Below are 23,439 nucleotides of genomic sequence, written 5' to 3' on the forward strand. Positions count from 1 at the left end.
TACTGAGACAGTGTTGGTCAAGGTGTTAAATTACATTATGATATTAGTTTCACTGGATAATGGCAAAAACTTTATTTTAGTTTTGCTTGACCTCAGTGCAGCATTTTATATGGTGGACCATGAGATTTTAATTAACTGTTTAGTACATTGGGTTGGTTTAAAAGGTAATGTGCTTAAATGCTTTAAATCATATCTCACGGACGGTTAGTTTTGGGGGATGTGATTCTGCAAAATTACATCTGCCTTGGGGAGTTCCACAAGGGTCAATTTTGGCTCCAATTCTTTTCTCTCTTGATATTTTACGGTTGGAAGCTATTTTTCAGAAACATGATGCATCATTTCATCTTTATGCTGATGATACACAGATTTATTTGCCTGTAAGACAACTAAACTCAAGTTCACTTGACGTTTTATCAGCATGCCTACAGAAGGTTAAGGACTGGATGGCCTCAAATTTTTTGAAGCTTAACGAAAACAAGACCGAAGTTATTGTGTTTGGACCAAAAAAGTGCTTCAGTGCATTAAGTGCTTCAACTTCTTTTAATGTTTTTTTTTTTTTTAAACCTTGTGTAAAAAAATTGGGATTTGTTATGGATAGCAACTTAAAGCTGGACAGGCAAATTAATTCTGTGGTGAGATCTTGTTTTTTAACCTACGTCTGTAAGCGAAGACTAAACCATTTCTATACAGTTCTGATTTTGAGATAGCCATCAGTGCTATGGTGTTTTCTCGAAAGGATTACTGCAATTCCCTCTATTATGGTGTTGATGTTCCAGCGCTTATGCGTCTACAGAAAATCCAAAATACAGCAGCAAAAAGGGTCAAGTCAGCAAAGAAATATGAATCTGTAACTCCTTTATTAGTTTCATTAAAGTGGTTGACAGTACGACTTAGAATAATTTATAAGATCCTTACACTTGTTTTTAAGGTCTTGCACAATCTAGCTCCTGTGTATCTGTCCAGTATGGTGGCAATCTATACTCCCTCAAGATCTTTGAGATCAGAAAGTCAGCATTTACTTTGTGTTACTCTGTCAAAATACAAACTTAGAGGTGATAGAACCTTTTCTCGAGCCGGCCCTAAGCTGTGGAATACCCTACTTCTAACTATTCGATCTGCTAAATCCTTATCTATGTTCAAATGTACGTTGAAACAACATCTTTTAACCACAAATGGGGAATTCTTTTAGATGGATTGGAATGTTTATGTATGTTTATGTGATGAGGGTGCTGGTTGTTCTTTTCTTTATCTTGTGATTGTGAAGCACTATGGGCATCGTGAGTTGTATTAAATTGTGCTATATAAATAAACAAACAAACAAAGACAAACATTTGACAGCTGTATGGTTAGCAAAAGGAACAGTTCCTTGACTGCTTCTTAACAGCTTCTTTGCTGACAATTAGAGCAGACCTACTTTTATGCTTTTGCCAATGGTAGGCCATCATCATCTAATGCTTTGTTAATAGTGACAACACAACATTCTTGAAGACTTGACTACTTGTTTAAAGAACCTATGTTTGGCATCGAAGTGCATAGTCCCATGGGCGTAAATTTCATTTAACAGTAGGGGGGGACAATAAATATAAAATTTCTCATGAGCAATTTTTGAAGGGGACGCAAAATAATACAGTCAAATTGTACTTATAAAGATACACAACAATAAATACAAAAACAAAAAAAGGTTTACAATTTTATTTATAGTGAGGTTTGTTAGGTTTGTTCGGACGTAACACAGTGCTCATTTAGTAAATGCACAGCTAAATGAAACGCCACACACTCGCGACGAGCGGGTCTCGAACCCGGGTCTCCGGCACGGGAGGCGGACACGCTAACAAAAGGGCTAAACGCTGGACCTGCTGAAAACGCTCGCTAGTTTATCTCTTGACATCAGGGAAGTGAGGTATACCTGCAACATTCTAATTGTGGCCGTTAATGTTAAGTTAACATTATGCCAAGTCGTCACAAATAAAACAATGCATGGGAAACGGCTTTGGCGTCTTGCATTGCATTATGCAACAAGCTATGGTAAACAAGCTAACGTTAACTAGATAAGTAATGTTTTAATTGCTAATATAGCAGATTCATGGAAAATTACATCGGTAATCAGCATTTTTGCCGCAACTAATTTATGAATGAGTCTGCATCAACTACATTAAAGAGAATCGCTTTATGTAAAGTTAATGAAATACCCTATTTACTGGAGTTCAGCATTAATTGAGCCGCAGCCACACACCTGACTCGTGTGTGTAAAGCAGGCAGTTGGCCAAACCACTGTAAGGAAGGGGAGGGGGAACTCAACTGTTTCTAAATGCATTTTTTGCGGGGGGGTTTTCTACTTACACGAGGTAGTACATTTAATGGGTTCGTGGAAATTTCCCCATTCATTTAAATTGCCATTGGGCAAATAGTGGTTCGGTGGGACCGTAGTGTGGATTTGGATCCCGTTTGCAGATTATTTAACTGGCCAACGGGACGTTTCGACTTACTTTTTTTTCCGTTGGGGTAGTCGGGACCAATAGGGCTGCGGACGCCTCTAGGGGGCGATGAGCCCCCACTGGCCTACCCCCCACTGCCCCAGCCCTCCCCCCCCACTGTCCTTGAACCTATTATTCGTCCATTTTCCATTGCTTTGCAAGGCAAAGTGGGGAATTTTCTCCCACGAACCTACTATTTGTCCATTTCTCATTTGAGTGAATGACTGCGGTGGGGGTCTTCGTCCCAGCGACCCTCTATTTGTCCACAGCCCTACCGGTTTGATGGGGGGACCCCCGTACCACGAACCCACTATTTGTCCATTTGCCCATTATTGTTACGGAACGGCCGCGGAACCCCCCGGGACCCCCTCCCCGGCCACTAGCCCCGCCCCCAAGGTCCCACGAACCCACTATTTGTCCATTTGCCCATTATTTTTACGGAACGTCCCCGGAACCCCCCGGGACCCCCTCCCCGGCCACGAGCCCCGCCCCCGAGGTCCCACGAACCTACTATTTGTCCATTTCTCATTTGAGTGAATGACTCCGGAGGGGGTCTTCGTCCCAGCGACCCTCTATTTGTCCACAGCCCTACCGGTTTGATGGGGGGACCCCCGTCCCACGAACCCACTATTTGTCCATTTGCCCATTATTGTTACGGAACGTCCCCGGAACCCCCCGGGACCCCCTCCCCGGCCACTAGCCCCGCCCCCAAGGTCCCACGAACCCACTATTTGTCCATTTGCCCATTACTGTTACGGAACGCCCGCGGAACCCCACGGAACCTCCTCCCCGGCCACGAGCCCCGCCCCCCTGGTCCCACGAACCCACTATTTGTCCATTTGCAGCTATTTTTGTAGTTCCAAGACGAAAGGTCATAGGGACCCAGGATTCGAGATTTGAGCATCTCGGGGACCCCACGCTCAGGCCCCCGAAGCACGAGCCCATAGCACCACGGGAAAAAAAGTGTGTCATCCTAGGGCCCCGCGCTTTCGGGGGCACGCTCGGGGAGGCCCCGGGAGCCGCCGTGCCGAGTTTCGTGCTCCTGGGACGTTTCTGAAAAAATCCCACCTGCAATTTATTTGAATGGGTTCGGCCTAGCGGGTTCGTGGACGTCTCCCGTTCGGAGACGCTGGGTCGTAGGGCCACGAGATTCGAGATTTGCGCATCTCTGGGGCCCCTCGATCGCACCCCCGAAGCACGAAGCCCTAGGACCTCGGGAAAAAAATACCCCTTTGACACTTTGAAATCAGTCGAAAGCCTCTGACTGTGTAAGAAGACTGAGGGAGATATTTTGTTCAGGAGGCTCTCGATTTTTCCTTCGTCCTAGGGCCTGGCGCTTTTGGCGCCTCGCTCTGGGATGGCCCTGGAGCCACCGTGCCGAATTTCGGGCCCCTGGGACGTTTCTGAAAAAATCCCACCTGCAATTTATTTGAATGGGTTCGGCCTAGCGGGTTCGTGGACACGCTTCCGAAAGGGACGATTGAGCTGAATTCGAAACCTTCGGCTCGAGGGGACCTCCTCGACCGGTCGGAAAAGTCCTGTGACCGTACGGCCTTTTTTAGGGGTCAAAAGGTCAAAAAAGGGAGTGCGCGTCCACCAAACCTGTACGCGTTTAAATGGGAAGCGGGACGTCCCCAGTTCTGAGACGATGGGTGGTAGGAACTCGAGATTTGAGATTCTGGCATCTCGGGGGCCCCTCGCTCAGTCCCCCGAAGCACGAGCCCATCGGACCGCGGGAAAAAAAGCGCGTCGTCCTAGGGCCACGCGCTTTCGGAGCCTCGCTTGGGGGGCCCCCGAGAGCCACCGTGCCGAATTTCGGGTCCCTGGGACGTTTCTAAAAAAATCCCACCTGCCATTTATTTGAATGGGTTCGGCCTAGCGGGTTCGTGGACGTCTCCCGTTCGGAGACGCTGGGTCGTAGGGCCACGAGATTCGAGATTTGCGCATCTCTGGGGCCCCTCGGTCGCACCCCCGAAGCACGAAGCCCTAGGACCTTGGGAAAAAAAATACCCCTTTGACACTTTGAAATCAGTCGAAAGCCTCTGACTGTGTAAGAGTCTAAGAAGACTGAGGGAGATATTTTGTTCAGGAGGCTCTCGATTTTTCCTTCGTCCTAGGGCCTGGCGCTTTTGGCGCCTCGCTCTGGGATGGCCCTGGAGCCACCGTGCCGAATTTCGGGCCCCTGGGACGTTTCTGAAAAAATCCCACCTGCAATTTATTTGAATGGGTTCGGCCTAGCGGGTTCGTGGACACGCTTCCGAAAGGGACGATTGAGCTGAAATCGAAACCTTCGGCTCGAGGGGACCTCCTCGACCGGTCGGAAAAGTCCTGTGACCGTACGGCCTTTTTTAGGGGTCAAAAGGTCAAAAAAGGGAGCGCGCATCCACCAAACCTGTACGCGTATAAATTGGAAGTGGGACGTCCCCCGTTCTGAGACGATGGGTGGTAGGGACCCGAGATTTGAGATTCTGGCATCTCGGGGGCCCCTCGCTCAGGCCCCCGAAGCACGAAACCATCGGACCGCGGGAAAAAAAACGTGTCGTCCTAGGGCTCCGCGCTTTCGGCGCCTAGCTCGGGGGGCCCCCGAGAGCCACCGTGCCGAGTTTCGTGATCCTGGGACGTTTCTAAAAAAATCCCACCTGCAATTTATTTGAATGGGTTCGGCCTAGCGGGTTCGTGGACACGCTTCCAAAAGGGACGATTGAGCTGAATCCGAAACCTTCGGCTCGAGGGGACCTCCTCGACCGGTCGGAAAAGTCCTGTGACCGTACGGCCTTTTTTAGGGGTCAAAAGGTCAAAAAAGGGAGCGCGCGTCCACCTGCCATTTATTTGAATGGGTTCGGCCTAGCGGGTTCGTGGACGTCTCCCGTTCGGAGACGCTGGGTCGTAGGGCCACGAGATTTGAGATTTGCGCATCTCTGGGGCCCCTCGATCGCACCCCCGAAGCACGAAGCCCTAGGACCTCGGGGAAAAAAATACCCCTTTGACACTTTGAAATCTCTCGAAAGGCTCTGACGGTTTAAGAGTCTAAGAGGACTGAGGGAGATATTTTGTGCAGGAGGCTCTCGATTTTTCCTTCGTCCTAGGGCCTGGCGCTTTTGGCGCCTCGCTCTGGGATGGCCCTGGAGCCACCGTGCCGAATTTCGGGCCCCTGGGACGTTTCTGAAAAAATCCCACCTGCAATTTATTTGAATGGGTTCGGCCTAGCGGGTTCGTGGACACGCTTTCGAAAGGGCCGATCGAGCTGAAATCGAAACCTTTGGCTCGAGGGGACCCCCTCAGCCAGTAGCCAAAGTCCTGCGACCGTACGTCCTTCTTTAGGGGTCAAAAGGTCAAAAAAGGGAGCGCGCGTCCACCAAACCTGTACGCGTTTAAATGGGAAGTGGGACGTCCCCCGTTCTGAGACGATGGGCGGTAGGAACTCGAGATTTGAGATTCTGGCATCTCGGGGGCCCCTCGCTCAGGCCCCCAAAGCACGAAACCATCGGACCTCGGGAAAAAAAGCGCGTCGTCCTGGGGCCCCGCGCTTTCGGCGCCTCGCTCGGGGGGCCCCCGAGAGCCGCCGTGCCGAGTTTCGTGCTCCTGGGACGTTTCTGAAAAAATCCCACCTGCAATTTATTTGAATGGGTTCGGCCTAGCGGGTTCGTGGACGTCCCCCGTTTGGAGACGCTGGATCGTGGGGCAACGAGATTCGAGATTCTCGCATCTCTGGGGCCCCTCACTGGCGCCCCCAAAGCACAAAGCCCTAGGACCTTGTGTTTTTATCAGCAATACTGGGATGTTTATATACATGACGAAATGTCCATTTCCAATTTATTCAGCGGGCCCTTCATAATGCTCCCGTGGACATTCATTTTTATGCAAATTCTACAGTATTTTGAGACAAAACTTACATAAATGGATTCCACTGAGTGTGCTGAGTACAGTAGAGGTGTTTTCATCAACAAAATTGCACATACTTATTAAAAAATACACTTTATTGAAGTGTCCACGGAAGCAGTATGTCAGGCCCGTCAAATAAGTTCAGCGTGGACAAAAAAATTGGGTGTCCGTATCTCCGGCCCCCGGGGGGGTAGGGACTTGGGGCAGGTGGCATCGGAAAGAGGTCCACGTGGTCTAATAATACCCTGAGATTGGTGGAGTTTGCCACCGTTTTGGGTGAGTTACAGCCGGTCAAATTTTGGTACTTTTTGTCTTTGGGGATCCGTATCTCAGGCCCCCGGGGGCCTATCGACTCGGGAGTGGTGGCGTCAAACATGGCCCCTCGAGGGCTACAAACGAGCCGAGTTTCAAGTCTCTGGGACATGTCCTTCCGTTTGACCCCCTTAACTCTGGGGGGCCGTATCTCCGGCCCCCGGGGGCCAATCGACTCCGGACAAGTGGCGTTCGGTAGGCCTAGGGACGGTTCAACTTTGACCCAAATTTCTTTAAGATTGCCCCCGTATTGGGTGAGTTATGGGCGGTCAAAATTTGGGACTTTTCACATAAGGAAACGTCCATTTCCAATTTATTCAGCGGGCCCTCCATAATGCTTCCGTGGACATTAATTTCTATGCAAATTCTACAGTATTTTGAGATAAAACTTACATAAATGGATTCCAATGAGTGTGCTGAGTACAGTAGATGTGTTTTTATCAACAATATTGGTGATGTTTATGTACATGACGAAATGTCCATTTCCAATTTATTCAGGCCCGTCAAATAAATTGGAAATGGACATGCACCATATGTGGTGAAATACTCGAAAACTCAACGTGAAATCCCCAATTTTATTCATTTGTATGCAAATTCTACAGTGTTATGACATGAAACTCACATAAACGGTTTCCATTGAGTGTACTGAGTACAGTAGATGTGTTTTTATCAACAATATTGGTGATGTTTATGTACCTGACGAAATGTCCATTTCCAATTTATTCAGCGGGCCCTCCATAATGCTCCCGTGGACATTCATTTCTATGCAAATTCTACAGTATTATGACATGAAACTCACATAAACGGATTCCAATGAGTGTACTGAGTACAGTAGATGTGTTTTTATCAACAATATTGGTGATGTTTATGTACATGACAAAATGTCCATTTCCAATTTATTCAGCCCCGTCAAATAAGTTGTGGGTGGACATGCACCATATGTGGTGAAATACTCGAAAACTCAACGTGAAATCCCCAATTTTCTTCATTTGTATGCAAATTATACAGTATTATGACATGAAACTCACATAAACGGATTCCAATGAGTGTGCTGAGTACAGTAGATGTGTTTTTATCAACAATATTGGTGATGTTTATGTACATGACAAAATGTCCATTTCCAATTTATTCAGCCCACGTCAAATAAATTGGAAATGGACATGCACCATATGTGGTGAAATTACCGAAAATCCACAATTTGAAATCCACAATTTTGTTCATTTGTATGCAAATTATACAGTATTATGACATGAAACTCACATAAACGGATTCCAATGAGTGTACTGAGTACAGTAGATGTGTTTTTATCAACAATATTGGTGATGTTTATGTACATGACAAAATGTCCATTTCCAATTTATTCAGCCCCGTCAAATAAGTTGTGGGTGGACATGCACCATATGTGGTGAAATACTCGAAAACTCAACGTGAAATCCCCAATTTTCTTAATTTGTATGCAAATTATACAGTATTATGACATGAAACTCACATAAACGGATTCCAATGAGTGTACTGAGTACAGTAGATGTGTTTTTATCAACAATATTGGTGATGTTTATGTACATGACAAAATGTCCATTTCCAATTTATTCAGCCCCGTCAAATAAGTTGTGGGTGGACATGCACCATATGTGGTGAAATACTCGAAAACTCAACGTGAAATCCACAATTTTCTTCATTTGTATGCAAATTGTACAGTATTATGACATGAAACTTTCATCATTGGATTCCACTGAGTGTTCTGAGTACAGTAGAGGTGTTTTTTTTTTTCAACAATATTGGGATGTTAATTGACATGACAAAATGTCCATTTCCAATTTATTCAGCGGGCCCTTCATAATGCTCCCGTGGACATTCATTTTTATGCAAATTCTACAGTATTTTGAGACAAAACTTACATAAATGGATTCCACTGAGTGTGCTGAGTACAGTAGATGTGTTTTTATCAACAATATTGGTGATGTTTATGTACATGACAAAATGTCCATTTCCAATTTATTCAGCCCCGTCAAATAAGTTGAGCGTGGACATAAAATTTGGGGGTCCGTATCTCCGGCCCCCGGGGGGGTAGGGACTTGGGGCAGGTGGCATCGGAAAGAGGTCCACGTGGTCTAATAATACCCTGAGTTTGGTGGAGTTTGCCCCCGTTTTGGGTGTGTTACAGCCGGTCAAATTTTGGTACTTTTTGTCTTTGGGGATCCGTATCTCAGGCCCCCGGGGGCCTATCGACTCGGGAGTGGTGGCTTCAAACATGGCCCCTCGAGGGCTACAAACGAGCCGAGTTTCAAGTCTCTGGGACATGTCCTTCCGTTTGACCCCCTTAACTCTGGGGGGCCATATCTCCGGCCCCCGGGGGCCTATCGACTCGGGACAGGTGGCGTTCGGTAGGCCTAGGGACGGTTCAACTTTGACCCAAATTTCTTTAAGATTGCCCCCGTTTTGGGTGAGTTATGGCCGGTCAAATTTTGGGACTTTTCACATGACGAAACGTCCATTTCCAATTTATTCAGCGGGCCCTCCATAATGCTCCCGTGGACATTCATTTCTATGCAAATTCTACAGTATTATGACATGAAACTTACATCATTGGATTCCACTGAGTGTGCTGAGTACAGTAGATGTTTTTTTATCCAAAATATTGGGATGTATATTGACATGACAAAATGTCCATTTCCAATGTATTCAGGCCCGTCAAATAAATTGGAAATGGACATGCACCATATGTGGTGAAATACTCGAAAACTCAACGTGAAATCCCCAATTTTCTTCATTTATATGCAAATTCTACAGTATTATGACATGAAACTCACATAAACGGATTCCAATGAGTGTACTGAGTACAGTAGATGTGTTTTTATCAACAATATTGGTGATGTTTATGTACATGACAAAATGTCCATTTCCAATTTATTCAGCCCCGTCAAATAAGTTGTGGGTGGACATGCACCATATGTGGTGAAATACTCGAAAACTCAACGTGAAATCCCCAATTTTGTTCATTTGTATGTAGGGCTGTAGTCAAGACCACCTTTGTCGAGTCCAAGACAAGTCCAAGACCAGGACTAGTCGAGTCCAAGTCAAGACCGAGTCCAAAGAGGTTCGAGTCCAAGACAAGACCGAGTCCAAAAAAGTTCGAGTCCGAGTCAAGACCAAGTCCAGGACAGGAAAAAAAGCCGTATGCATGACATCATCAAGACAATCATTTTGGGTTATTTTTTGTTGATCTAAAAGCAAAAACAGTGTCACAACTAGACTTGTAGTCAAGACCGCCTAAACCGAGACCAAGACACTACCAAGACCAGAAGGGATCAAGACCAAGACAGACCATGTCAAGACCGATACCAAGTCGAGACCGGAGAAAAAAAAAACAGACTAGTGTTGAAGCCAAGGTTAATTTAGTTTAGCTTTTTAAAATTTGTTTTATTTTGGTATAGTTTTCAAATTTTCAGTAAAATTTAGTTTAGTTTTTATTAGTTTCATTAACATTTTTTTTGGTTTTAGTTTAGTTTCTATTTTGTGAACACATTTCTATTTAGTTTTTATATAGTTTAGTTTCAGTTTTAGTTTTTTTGAGATTAAATAGAGATCACGATTTCCTCGCAATTCTAAACTAAGCAAAATAATGTGAGACAAAATATTAATTGCTTCAGTCTATTTAAAAGTGTTTAATTCATTTTAATGAATTCTTAATAATTTAATACATAATATTTATATTTAAAATAGAATATGTTTAACACACCGATTTTTTATATTAAATTTATGAAAAAGTGGTTTGAATGAATAAATGACATGCTCACAAAAACATCACTGGATGAATCTGCATTTTTGAATCAATCTCTATTCGTTGACAAATACATTTTTTAACAGTTGTTTCCATCTAGTGGCGAAACAATGCAATCGACACAAACATTATTTGAAGCGCCAATTACTTTCAAAAGATGACGTGCTCTGTTTTAATTTCTACCATAGACATCACATCAGTGTTTATATCCAAACTATGACCTTTAATCATAATATTGCTGTGATAATATGAATGAGTGGGTAACAACACCCATGATTTTTAAGTATAGACATTCCCCTTGATATCATATAATCTATTAATCTAAAGAAAACAGAATGATGACATATGGTGATACCTCATAATAGCAGTGTTAGAACTGATATACAAACACCAACCCACTACTATTACTAATGCTCGGTACTAGTACTGAGCATTTAAGCAACTAAATTACAATATAGCTTCACTGCAGATGTACAGTAGTGTAGAAAAGAAGTGACCAGTAGGGGAGAGCGGGGCACAACCTAACACTTTTTGAATTTCGCGGTTTATGTAAATCCACTTGGGGTTCAGAGTACAATTTTTATCCACATTATTTTCACATTTGTCTAGTACAAATATATCGCTTTGTTTCATATTTACAGTGTATACGTTTTTCGTTATTTACCTCAAAAGAAAGGAAGTGAAACGTGACAACATGCCCCATAGATGGGGTGCATTGTAACATCTGAGGGGCACGTTGTAACACGACCACATGACAGCTTAAAATGTTATCTGATCAAATGAAAAAAATATACACAACAAACTAAAATTCATGTGTTAACTTTTTCAAATGAAGTAATGACGTTTTTAAAAAAAAAAAAAATGGTCTAATTTTGGAGTTTGACAATGAACATATCACGACGATGCTTTGAACGGTCCTGATCGCAACACACAGCGGTACAGTAGTTCAAAACAACGTGGACAAATAAATGAAACACATATAGACATTCAGAAAAACATTCCCGTCCCTCCACACACAGCTCTCATAGAACACGACACACATAAACCAGCCAAAATGCTTTACATGTCTTGAAATAATAACATCTGAACATTAAACATTGATTGTCAGCCTTTATTCACCTGTTTCTTGTGGTTTCTTATCAAAATCCTTAGAAGTCAATAGTGTAAATTGCACCGCTTATGTCATGTTAGAGTGTGTGTGAATCAATGAAAATTAACGTTAGCAGGGCACGCAGATGCAGAGCGTGCCGTGCAAATATAATCTAGTGTGTGATTGGTTATTACTTTTTTTGTTTTGTTTTTGTGATTGGTTATTGGTAGTGATGGGTCGTTCGGGCAGATGACCTGACGAAAAATAATATTTTAATTAAATTCGGGCGGGTGAAATGAAAAAATTAAAATTATAAACAGTTTAAAATGTGTGCTTACTGGGAACATAATAAAGACACCTGGGGCCTCATTTATAAAACTTTCTTACGCACTGATTTGATCTTAGAGTGTTCGTACGATCAAATCCACGTCAAAGTACAGATTTATAAAAACCGTCTTTGACGTGGAAAAGTACTTATCTCCACGTCAGATTCCAGCTTGGCGTACGACCGTTTCCTTGTGGTAATGCCTGGTATTGCAGATAGTTCAGCCTCACTATAATTTGATTTCTTGCGCTCCTTTTTACTTGCCATTGTCACAGAGTTTTTGCTTTAGGAATGAGCTCATTTTATATGTTAATTAATTAAGCAGGGGCGTTTCGACGGCGGAACATTCAGCTCCACACAATTCCACGATCATTTGTGATTTATAACCGAATGACTGGCGTACGCATGGATTTCGTGTGTACGTTCGTTTCTCTGAATCGCTCTTACGATCAAATCAGAAAAGTTCTTAGATAAAATCAAGGATGGTTTCTACGCAAGTCTTTATAAATGAGGCCCCTGGACTCGGTCGAGACCAAAAGCCATATTTGGCAAGACCAGTGGCCGAGACCGAGACAAGTCCGAGTCTGAATACCAGCGAGTCCGAGACAAGTCCGAGACCATAAAAAAACGGTCTCGAGACCGGACTCGAGTCCAAGACCGGACTCGAGTACTACAGCCCTGTTTGTATGCAAATTGTACAGTATTATGACATGAAACTTTCATCATTGGATTCCACTGAGTGTGCTGAGTACAGTAGAGGTGTTTTTTTTTTTTTTTCAACAATATTGGGATGTTAATTGACATGACAAAATGTCCATTTCCAATTTATTCAGCGGGGCCCTTCATAATGCTCCCGTGGACATTCATTTTTATGCAAATTCTACAGTATTATGAGATAAAACTTACATAAATGGATTCCACTGAGTGTGCTGAGTACAGTAGAGGTCTTTTTATCAACAATATTGGTGATGTTTATGTACATGACAGAATGTCCATTTCCAATTTATTCAGCCCCATCAAATAAGTTGTAGGTGGACATGCACCATATGTGGTGAAATACTCGAAAACTCAACGTGAAATCCCCAATTTTGTTCATTTGTATGCAAATTCTACAGTATTATGACATGAAACTCACATAAACGGATTCCAATGAGTGTACTGAGTACAGTAGAGGTGTTTTTATCAACAATATTGGTGACGTTTATGTACATGACAAAATGTCCATTTCCAATTTATTCAGCGGGCCCTTCATAATGCTCCCGTGGACATTCATTTTTATGCAAATTCTACAGTATTATGAGATAAAACTTACATAAATGGATTCCACTGAGTGTGCTGAGTACAGTAGAGGTGTTTTTATCAACAATATTGGGATGGTTATTGACATGACGAAATGTCCATTTCCAATTTATTCAGCGGGCCCTTCATAATGCTCCCGTAGACATTCATTTTTATGCAAATTCTACAGTATTTTGAGATAAAACTTACATAAATGGATTCCACTGAGTGTGCTGAGTACAGTAGAGGTGTTTTCATCAACAAAATTGCACATACTTATTAAAAAATACACTTTATTGAAGTGTCCACAGAAGCAGTATGTCAGGCCCGTCAAATAAGTTGAGCGTGGACATAAAATTTGGGAGTCCGTATCTCCGGCCCCCGGGGGGGTAGGGACTTGGGGCAGGTGGCATCGGAAAGAGGTCCACGTGGTCTAATAATACCCTGAGTTTGGTGGAGTTTGCCCCCGTTTTGGGTGTGTTACAGCCGGTCAAATTTTGGTACTTTTTGTCTTTGGGGATCCCTATCTCAGGCCCCCGGGGGCCTATCGACTCGGAAGTGGTGGCGTCAAACATGGCCCCTCGAGGGCTACAAACGAGCCGAGTTTCAAGTCTCTGGGACATGTCCTTCCGTTTGACCCCCTTAACTCTGGGGGGCCGTATCTCCGGCCCCCGGGGGCCAATCGACTCCGGACAAGTGGCGTTCGGTAGGCCTAGGGACGGTTCAACTTTGACCCAAATTTCTTTAAGATTGCCCCCGTTTTGGGTGAGATATGGCCGGTCAAAATTTGGGACTTTTCACATAAGGAAACGTCCATTTCCAATTTATTCAGCGGGCCCTCCATAATGCTCCCGTGGACATTAATTTCTATGCAAATTCTACAGTATTTTGAGATAAAACTTACATAAATGGATTCCACTGAGTGTGCTGAGTACAGTAGATGTGTTTTTATCAACAATATTGGTGATGTTTATGTACATGACAAAATGTCCATTTCCAATTTATTCGGCCCCGTCAAATAAGTTGTGGGTGAACATGCACCATATGTGGTGAAATACTCAAACTCAACGTGAAATCCACAATTTTGTTCATTTGTATGCAAATTGTACAGTATTATGACATGAAACTTTCATCATTGGATTCCACTGAGTGTGCTGAGTACAGTAGAGGTGTTTTTTTTTTTTTCAACAATATTGGGATGTTAATTGACCTGACAAAATGTCCATTTCCAATTTATTCAGCGGGCCCTTCATAATGCTCCCGTGGACATTCATTTTTATGCAAATTCTACAGTATTATGACATGAAACTCACATAAACGGATTCCAATGAGTGTACTGAGTACAGTAGAGGTGTTTTTATCAACAATATTGGGATGGTTATTGACATGACGAAATGTCCATTTCCAATTTATTCAGCGGGCCCTTCATAATGCTCCCGTGGACATTCATTTTTATGCAAATTCTACAGTATTTTGAGATAAAACTTACATAAATGGATTCCACTGAGTGTGCTGAGTACAGTAGAGGTGTTTTCATCAACAAAATTGCACATACTTATTAAAAAATACACTTTATTGAAGTGTCCACAGAAGCAGTATGTCAGGCCCGTCAAATAAGTTGAGTGTGGACATAAAATTTGGGGGTCCGTATCTCCGGCCCCCGGGGGGGTAGGGACTTGGGGCAGGTGGCATCGGAAAGAGGTCCACGTGGTCTAATAATACCCTGAGTTTGGTGGAGTTTGCCCCCGTTTTGGGTGTGTTACAGCCGGTCAAATTTTGGTACTTTTTGTCTTTGGGGATCCGCATCTCAGGCCCCCGGGGGCCTATCGACTCGGGAGTGGTGGCGTCAAACATGGCCCCTCGAGGGCTACAAACGAGCCGAGTTTCAAGTCTCTGGGACATGTCCTTCCGTTTGACCCCCTTAACTCTGGGGGGCCGTATCTCCGGCCCCCGGGGGCCAATCGACTCCGGACAAGTGGCGTTCGGTAGGCCTAGGGACGGTTCAACTTTGACCCAAATTTCTTTAAGATTGCCCCCGTTTTGGGTGAGATATGGCCGGTCAAAATTTGGGACTTTTCACATAAGGAAACGTCCATTTCCAATTTATTCAGCGGGCCCTCCATAATGCTCCCGTGGACATTAATTTCTATGCAAATTCTACAGTATTATGAGATAAAACTTACATTAATGGATTCCACTGAGTGTGCTGAGTACAGTAGATGTGTTTTTCTCAACAATATTGGTGATGTTTATGTCCATGACAAAATGTCCATTTCCAATTTATTCAGCCCCGTCAAATAAGTTGTGGGTGGACATGCACCATATGTGGTGAAATACTCGAAAACTCAACATGAAATCCACAATTTTGTTCATTTGTATGCAAATTCTACAGTATTATGAGATAATACTTACATAAATGGATTCCATTGAGTGTGCTGAGTACAGTAGATGTGTTTTTATCAACAATATTGGTGATGTTTATGTACATGACAAAATGTCCATTTCCAATTTATTGAGCCCCGTCAAATAAGTTGTGGGTGGACATGCACCATATGTGGTGCAATACTCGAAAACTCAACGTGAAATCCCCAATTTTCTTCATTTGTATGCAAATTATACAGTATTATGACATGAAACTCACATAAACGGATTCCAATGAGTGTACTGAGTACAGTAGATGTGTTTTTATCAACAATATTGGTGATGTTTATGTACATGACAAAATGTCCATTTCCAAATTATTCAGCCCCGTCAAATAAGTTGTGGGTGGACATGCACCATATGTGGTGAAATACTCGAAAACTCAACGTGAAATCCCCAATTTTGTTCATTTGTATGCAAATTGTACAGTATTATGACATGAAACTTTCATCATTGGATTCCACTGAGTGTGCTGAGTACAGTAGAGGTGTTTTTTTTTTTTTCAACAATATTGGGATGTTAATTGACATGACAAAATGTCCATTTCCAATTTATTCAGCGGGCCCTTCATAATGCTCCCGTGGACATTCATTTTTATGCAAATTCTACAGTATTATGAGATAAAACTTACATAAATGGATTCCACTGAGTGTGCTGAGTACAGTAGAGGTGTTTTTATCAACAATATTGGGATGGTTATTGACATGACGAAATGTCCATTTCCAATTTATTCAGCGGGCCCTTCATAATGCTCCCATGGACATTCATTTTTATGCAAATTCTACAGTATTTTGAGATAAAACTTACATAAATGGATTCCACTGAGTGTGCTGAGTACAGTAGAGGTGTTTTCATCAACAAAATTGCACATACTTATTAAAAAATACACTTTATTGAAGTGTCCACAGAAGCAGTATGTCAGGCCCGTCAAATAAGTTGAGCGTGGACATAAAATTTGGGGGTCCGTATCTCCGGCCCCCGGGGGGGTAGGGACTTGGGGCAGGTGGCATCGGAAAGAGGTCCACGTGGTCTAATAATACCCTGAGTTTGGTGGAGTTTGCCCCCGTTTTGGGTGTGTTACAGCCGGTCAAATTTTGGTACTTTTTGTCTTTGGGGATCCGTATCTCAGGCCCCCGGGGGCCTATCGACTCGGGAGTGGTGGCTTCAAACATGGCCCCTCGAGGGCTACAAACGAGCCGAGTTTCAAGTCTCTGGGACATGTCCTTCCGTTTGACCCCCTTAACTCTGGGGGGCCATATCTCCGGCCCCCGGGGGCCTATCGACTCGGGACAGGTGGCGTTCGGTAGGCCTAGGGACGGTTCAACTTTGACCCAAATTTCTTTAAGATTGCCCCCGTTTTGGGTGAGTTATGGTCGGTCAAATTTTGGGACTTTTCACATGACGAAACGTCCATTTCCAATTTATTCAGCGGGCCCTCCATAATGCTCCCGTGGACATTAATTTCTATGCAAATTCTACAGTATTATGACATGAAACTTACATCATTGGATTCCACTGAGTGTGCTGAGTACAGTAGATGTTTTTTTATCCACAATATTGGGATGTATATTGACATGACAAAATGTCCATTTCCAATGTATTCAGGCCCGTCAAATAAATTGGAAATGGACATGCACCATATGTAATGAAATACTCGAAAACTCAACGTGAAATCCCCAATTTTCTTCATTTGTATGCAAATTCTACAGTATTATGACATGAAACTCACATAAACGGATTCCAATGAGTGTACTGAGTACAGTAGATGTGTTTTTATCAACAATATTGGTGATGTTTATGTACATGACAAAATGTCCATTTCCAATTTATTCAGCCCCGTCAAATAAGTTGTGGGTGGACATGCACCATATGTGGTGAAATACTCGAAAACTCAACGTGAAATCCCCAATTTTGTTCATTTGTATGCAAATTGTACAGTATTATGACATGAAACTTTCATCATTGGATTCCACTGAGTGTGCTGAGTACAGTAGAGGTGTTTTTTTTTTTCAACAATATTGGGATGTTAATTGACATGACAAAATGTCCATTTCCAATTTATTCAGCGGGCCCTTTATAATGCTCCCGTGGACATTCATTTTTATGCAAATTCTACAGTATTATGAGATAAAACTTACATAAATGGATTCCACTGAGTGTGCTGAGTACAGTAGATGTGTTTTTATCAACAATATTGGTGATCTTTATGTACATGACAAAATGTCCATTTCCAATTTATTCAGCCCACGTCAAATAAATTGGAAATGGACATGCACCATATGTGGTGAAATTACCGAAAATCCACAATTTTGTTCATTTGTATTCAAATTCTACAGTATTATGACATGAAACTCACATAAACGGATTCCAATGAGTGTACTGAGTACAGTAGATGTGTTTTTATCAACAATATTGGTGATGTTTATGTACATGACAAAATGTCCATTTCCAATTTATTCAGCCCCGTCAAATAAGTTGTGGGTGGACATGCACCATATGTGGTGAAATACTCAAACTCAACGTGAAATCCCCAATTTTGTTCATTTGTATGCAAATTGTACAGTATTATGACATCAAACTTTCATCATTGGATTCCACTGAGTGTGCTGAGTACAGTAGAGGTGTTTTTTTTTTTTTCAACAATATTGGGATGTTAATTGACATGACAAAATGTCCATTTCCAATTTATTCAGCGGGCCCTTCATAATGCTCCCGTGGACATTCATTTTTATGCAAATTCTACAGTATTATGAGTTAAAACTTACATAAATGGATTCCACTGAGTGTGCTGAGTACAGTAGAGGTGTTTTTATCAACAATATTGGGATGGTTATTGACATGACGAAATGTCCATTTCCAATTTATTCAGCGGGCCCTTCATAATGCTCCCATGGACATTAATTTTTATGCAAATTCTACAGTATTTTGAGATAAAACTTACATAAATGGATTCCACTGAGTGTGCTGAGTACAGTAGAGGTGTTCTCATCAACAAAATTGCACATACTTATTAAAAAATACACTTTATTGAAGTGTCCACAGAAGCAGTATGTCAGGCCCGTCAAATAAGTTGAGCGTGGACATAAAATTTGGGGGTCCGTATCTCCGGCCCCCGGGGGGGTAGGGACTTGGGGCAGGTGGCATCGGAAAGAGGTCCACGTGGTCTAATAATACTCTGAGTTTGGTGGAGTTTGCCCCCGTTTTGGGTGTGTTACAGCCGGTCAAATTTTGGTACTTTTTGTCTTTGGGGATCCGTATCTCAGGCCCCCGGGGAACTATCGACTCGGGAGTGGTGGCTTCAAACATGGCCTCTCAAGGGCTACAAACGAGCCGAGTTTCAAGTCTCTGGGACATGTCCTTCCGTTTGACCCCCTTAACTCTGGGGGGCCATATCTCCGGCCCCCGGGGGCCTATCGACTCGGGACAGGTGGCGTTCGGTAGGCCTAGGGACGGTTCAACTTTGACCCAAATTTCTTTAAGATTGCCCCCGTTTTGGGTGAGTTATGGCCGGTCAAATTTTGGGACTTTTCACATGACGAAACGTCCATTTCCAATTTATTCAGCGGGCCCTCCATAATGCTCCCGTGGACATTCATTTCTATGCAAATTCTACAGTATTATGACAGGAAACTTACATCATTGGATTCCACTGAGTGTGCTGAGTACAGTAGATGTTTTTTTATCCACAATATTGGTGATGTTTATGTACATGACAAAATGTCCATTTCCAATGTATTCAGGCCCGTCAAATAAATTGGAAATGGACATGCACCATATGTGGTGAAATACTCGAAAACTCAACGTGAAATCCCCAATTTTCTTCATTTGTATGCAAATTCTACAGTATTATGACATGAAACTCACATAAACGGATTCCAATGAGTGTACTGAGTACAGTAGATGTGTTTTTATCAACAATATTGGTGATGTTTATGTACATGACAAAATGTCCATTTCCAATTTATTCAGCCCCGTCAAATAAGTTGTGGGTGGACATGCACCATATGTGGTGAAATACTCGAAAACTCAACGTGAAATCCCCAATTTTGTTCATTTGTATGCAAATTGTACAGTATTATGACATGAAACTTTCATCATTGGATTCCACTGAGTGTGCTGAGTACAGTAGAGGTGTTTTTTTTTTTTCAACAATATTGGGATGTTAATTGACATGACAAAATGTCCATTTCCAATTTATTCAGCGGGCCCTTCATAATGATCCCGTGGACATTCATTTTTATGCAAATTCTACAGTATTATGAGATAAAACTTACATAAATGGATTCCACTGAGTGTGCTGAGTACAGTAGAGGTGTTTTTATCCACAATATTGGGATGTATATTGACATGACAAAATGTCCATTTCCAATTTATTCAGCCCCGTCAAATAAGTTGTGGGTGGACATGCACCATATGTGGTGAAATACTCGAAAACTCAACGTGAAATCCCCAATTTTGTTCATTTATATGCAAATTCTACAGTATTATGATATGAAACTCACATAAACGGATTCCAGTGAGTGTACTGAGTACAGTAGATGTGTTTTTATCAACAATATTGGTGATGTTTATGTACCTGACGAAATGTCCATTTCCAATTTATTCAGCCCACGTCAAATAAATTGGAAATGGACATGCACCATATGTGGTGAAATACTCGAAAACTCAACGTGCAATCCCCAATTTTGTTCATTTGTATGCAAATTCTACAGTATTATGACATGAAACTTACATAAATGGATTCCAATGAGTGTACTGAGTACAGTAGATGTGTTTTTAGTAAACAATATTGGTGATGTTTATGTCCATGACAAAATGTCCATTTCCAATTTATTCAGCCCCGTCAAATAAGTTGTGGGTGGACATGCACCATATGTGGTGAAATACTCGAAAACTCAACGTGAAATCCACTATTTTGTTCATTTGTATGCAAATTCTACAGTATTATGACATGAAACTCACATAAACGGATTCCAATGAGTGTACTGAGTACAGTAGATGTGTTTTTATCAACAATATTGGTGATGTTTATGTACCTGACGAAATGTCCATTTCCAATTTATTCAGCGGGCCCTTCATAATGCTCCCGTGGACATTCATTTTTATGCAAATTGTACAGTATTAAGACATGAAACTAACGGGGCCCCGAGTCTGGTGCGGTTCGGCGTCGATTCGGCCGAGTGGTGGCCGGTCAAAGTTTTGGACTTTGGGGCTTTGGGGGGCTCTATCTCCGGCCCCCCGTGGAGTAGGGACTCGTAGCCGGCGGAGAGGGCACGGCGAGGGCTAACGATCGAGCCCGGTTGGGAGCCTCTAGGCCTCTTCTTTCGATTTGGCCCCCGAAACTAAGGGGGTCCCTATCTCGGGCCCCCGGTGGAGCAGCGACTCGTGGCCGGTGTCGTCGGGTAGGGCTCCCGCGGGTCTAACCGGACCCCGATTTTGGTGCGGATCGGCGTCTATCCGGCCGAGTTATAGCCGGTCAAAGCGTGGGGCATGGGGGGTCCCTATCTCCGGGCCCCGGAGGGCTAGGGTCTCGGGGTGGGTGTCGTCGGATAGGGGCCGCGGAGCTCTAGGATCGACCAGAGTTTGGTGCGGTTCGGCGTCTATCCGGCCGAGTTATAGCCGGTCAAAGCGTGGGGCTTGGTGGGTCCCTATCTCCGGCCCCCGGAGGGCTAGGGTCTCGGGGTGGGAGTCGGATAGGGGCCGCGGAGGTCTAGGATCGACCCGAGTTTGGTGCGGTTCGGCGTCTATCCGGCCGAGTTATAGCCGGTCAAAGCGTGGGGCATGGGGGGTCTTTATCTCCGGCCCCCGGAGGGCTAGGGTCTCGGGGTGGGTGTCGTCGGATAGGGGCCGCGGAGGTCTAGGATCGACCCGAGTTTGGTGCGGTTCGGCGTCTATTCGGCCGAGTTATAGCCGGTCAAAGCGTGGGGCCTTGGGGGTCCCTATCTCCGGCCCCCGGAGGGCTAGGGTATCGGGGTGGGTGTCATCGGATAGGGGCCCCGGCGTTCTTGAGTTATAGCCGTTTGAAAAAAACGTCCCAAAAAGACGGGTTCAGAACCGAACCGCCCATCCGACGTTCCTCCGGGGACCGGGGCGGCACCCCGTCAGGCCGGGAATGGCGAGCCTCGGGCGGATCGGCCGGCCGCCTCGAGGAGGGTGGAAGTCAGGCACCGGAATCGTTCATCGACTTAGTCATTTTTTCAGGGTTCAGAAGCGTTTAGCCCATCCGCCTTTCCTCCGGGGCAGGGCGCAGCTCCCCGTCAGGCCGGGAAAGGTGAGCCCCGGGCGGATCGGCCGGCCGCCTCGGGGAGGGTGGAAGTCATGCACTGGCATCATTCATCGACTTAGTCATTTTTTCGGGCGATGATTTGGCCGAGTGACAGCCGGTCAAATTGTGGGGTTTGGGGGGGCCCTATCTCCAGGCCCCGGGGGAGTAGGGACTCATGGCCTGCGTCGTCGGAGAGGGCCCAGCGAGGGCTATCGATCGAGTCCGGTCTAATTTTGGGACTGAGTCCGGTCTAATTTTGGGACTTTTTAAAATAAAGAAACGTCCATTTCCAATTTATTCAGCGGGCCCTTCATAGTGCTTCCGTGGACATTAATTTTTATGCAAATTCTACAGTATTATGACATGAAACTCACATAATTGGCTTCCACTGAGTGTGCTGAGTACAGTAGAGGTGTTTTTATCCACAATATTGTGATGTACAGTTACTTGACAAAATGTCCATTTCCAATTTATTCAGCCCCGTCGAATAAGTTGAGTGTGGACATGCACCATATGTGGTGAAATACTCGAAAACTCAACGTGAAATTCTCAATTTTGTTGATTTTTAAGCAAAATTGTGCAGTATTATGACATGAAACTCACATAAATGGATTCCAAGGGGTATGCCAAGTACAGTAGATGTGTTTTTATCAACAATATTGGGATTTTAATGTAAATGACGAAATGTCCATTTCCAATTTATTTAGCGGGCCTTTCATAATGCTCCCGTGGACATTCATTTTTATGCAAATTCTACAGTTTTATGACATGAAACTCACATAAATGGCTTCCTCTGAGTGTGCTGAGTACAGTAGAGGTGTTTTCATCAACAATATTGCACGTAGTTATTAAAAAAATACACTTTATTGAAGTGTCCACGGGAGCAGTATGGAGGGCCCGTCAAATAAGTTGCGCGTGGACAAAAAGTTTGGGGGTCCGTATCTCCGGCCCACGGAGGAGCAGCGACTCGTGGCTGGTGTCGTCGGTTAGGTCTCCCACGGGTCTAACGGGGCCCCGAGTTTGGTGCAGTTCGGCCTCGATTCGGCCGAGTGACAGCCGGTCAAAGTTTTGGAGTTTAGGGTTTTGGGGGGCTCTATCTCCGGGCCCCGGGGGAGTAGGGACTCGTGGCCTACGTCGTCGGAGAGGGCCCGTTGAGGGCTATCGATCGAGCCCAGTTCGGAGCCTCCAGGCCTCTTCGTTCGATTTGGCCCCCGAAACTACGGGGGTCCATATCTCGGGCCCCCGGTGGAGCAGCGACTCGGGGCGGGTGTCGTCGGTTAGGGCTCCCTCGGGTCTAACCGGACCCCGAGTTTGGCGCGGATCGGCATCTATTCGGCCGAGTTATAGCCGATCAAAATGTGGGGATTGGGGGGGCCCTATCTCCGGCCCCCGAAAGGGTAGGGCCTCGGGGTGGGTGTCGTCGGATAGGGGCCATGGAGGTCTAGGATCGACCCAAGTTTGGTGCGGTTCGGCGGCGATTCGGCCGAGTGACAGCCGGTCAAAGTTTTGGAGTTTAGGGTTTTGGGGGGCTCTATCTCCGGCCCCCAGGGGAGTAGGGACTCGGGGCATGCTTTGTCGGAGAGGACCCTGCGAGGGCTATGGATCGAGTCT

The sequence above is a fragment of the Garra rufa genome, chromosome 1 (assembly GCF_049309525.1).
Source record: "Garra rufa chromosome 1, GarRuf1.0, whole genome shotgun sequence".
Lineage (NCBI taxonomy): Eukaryota > Metazoa > Chordata > Actinopteri > Cypriniformes > Cyprinidae > Garra > Garra rufa.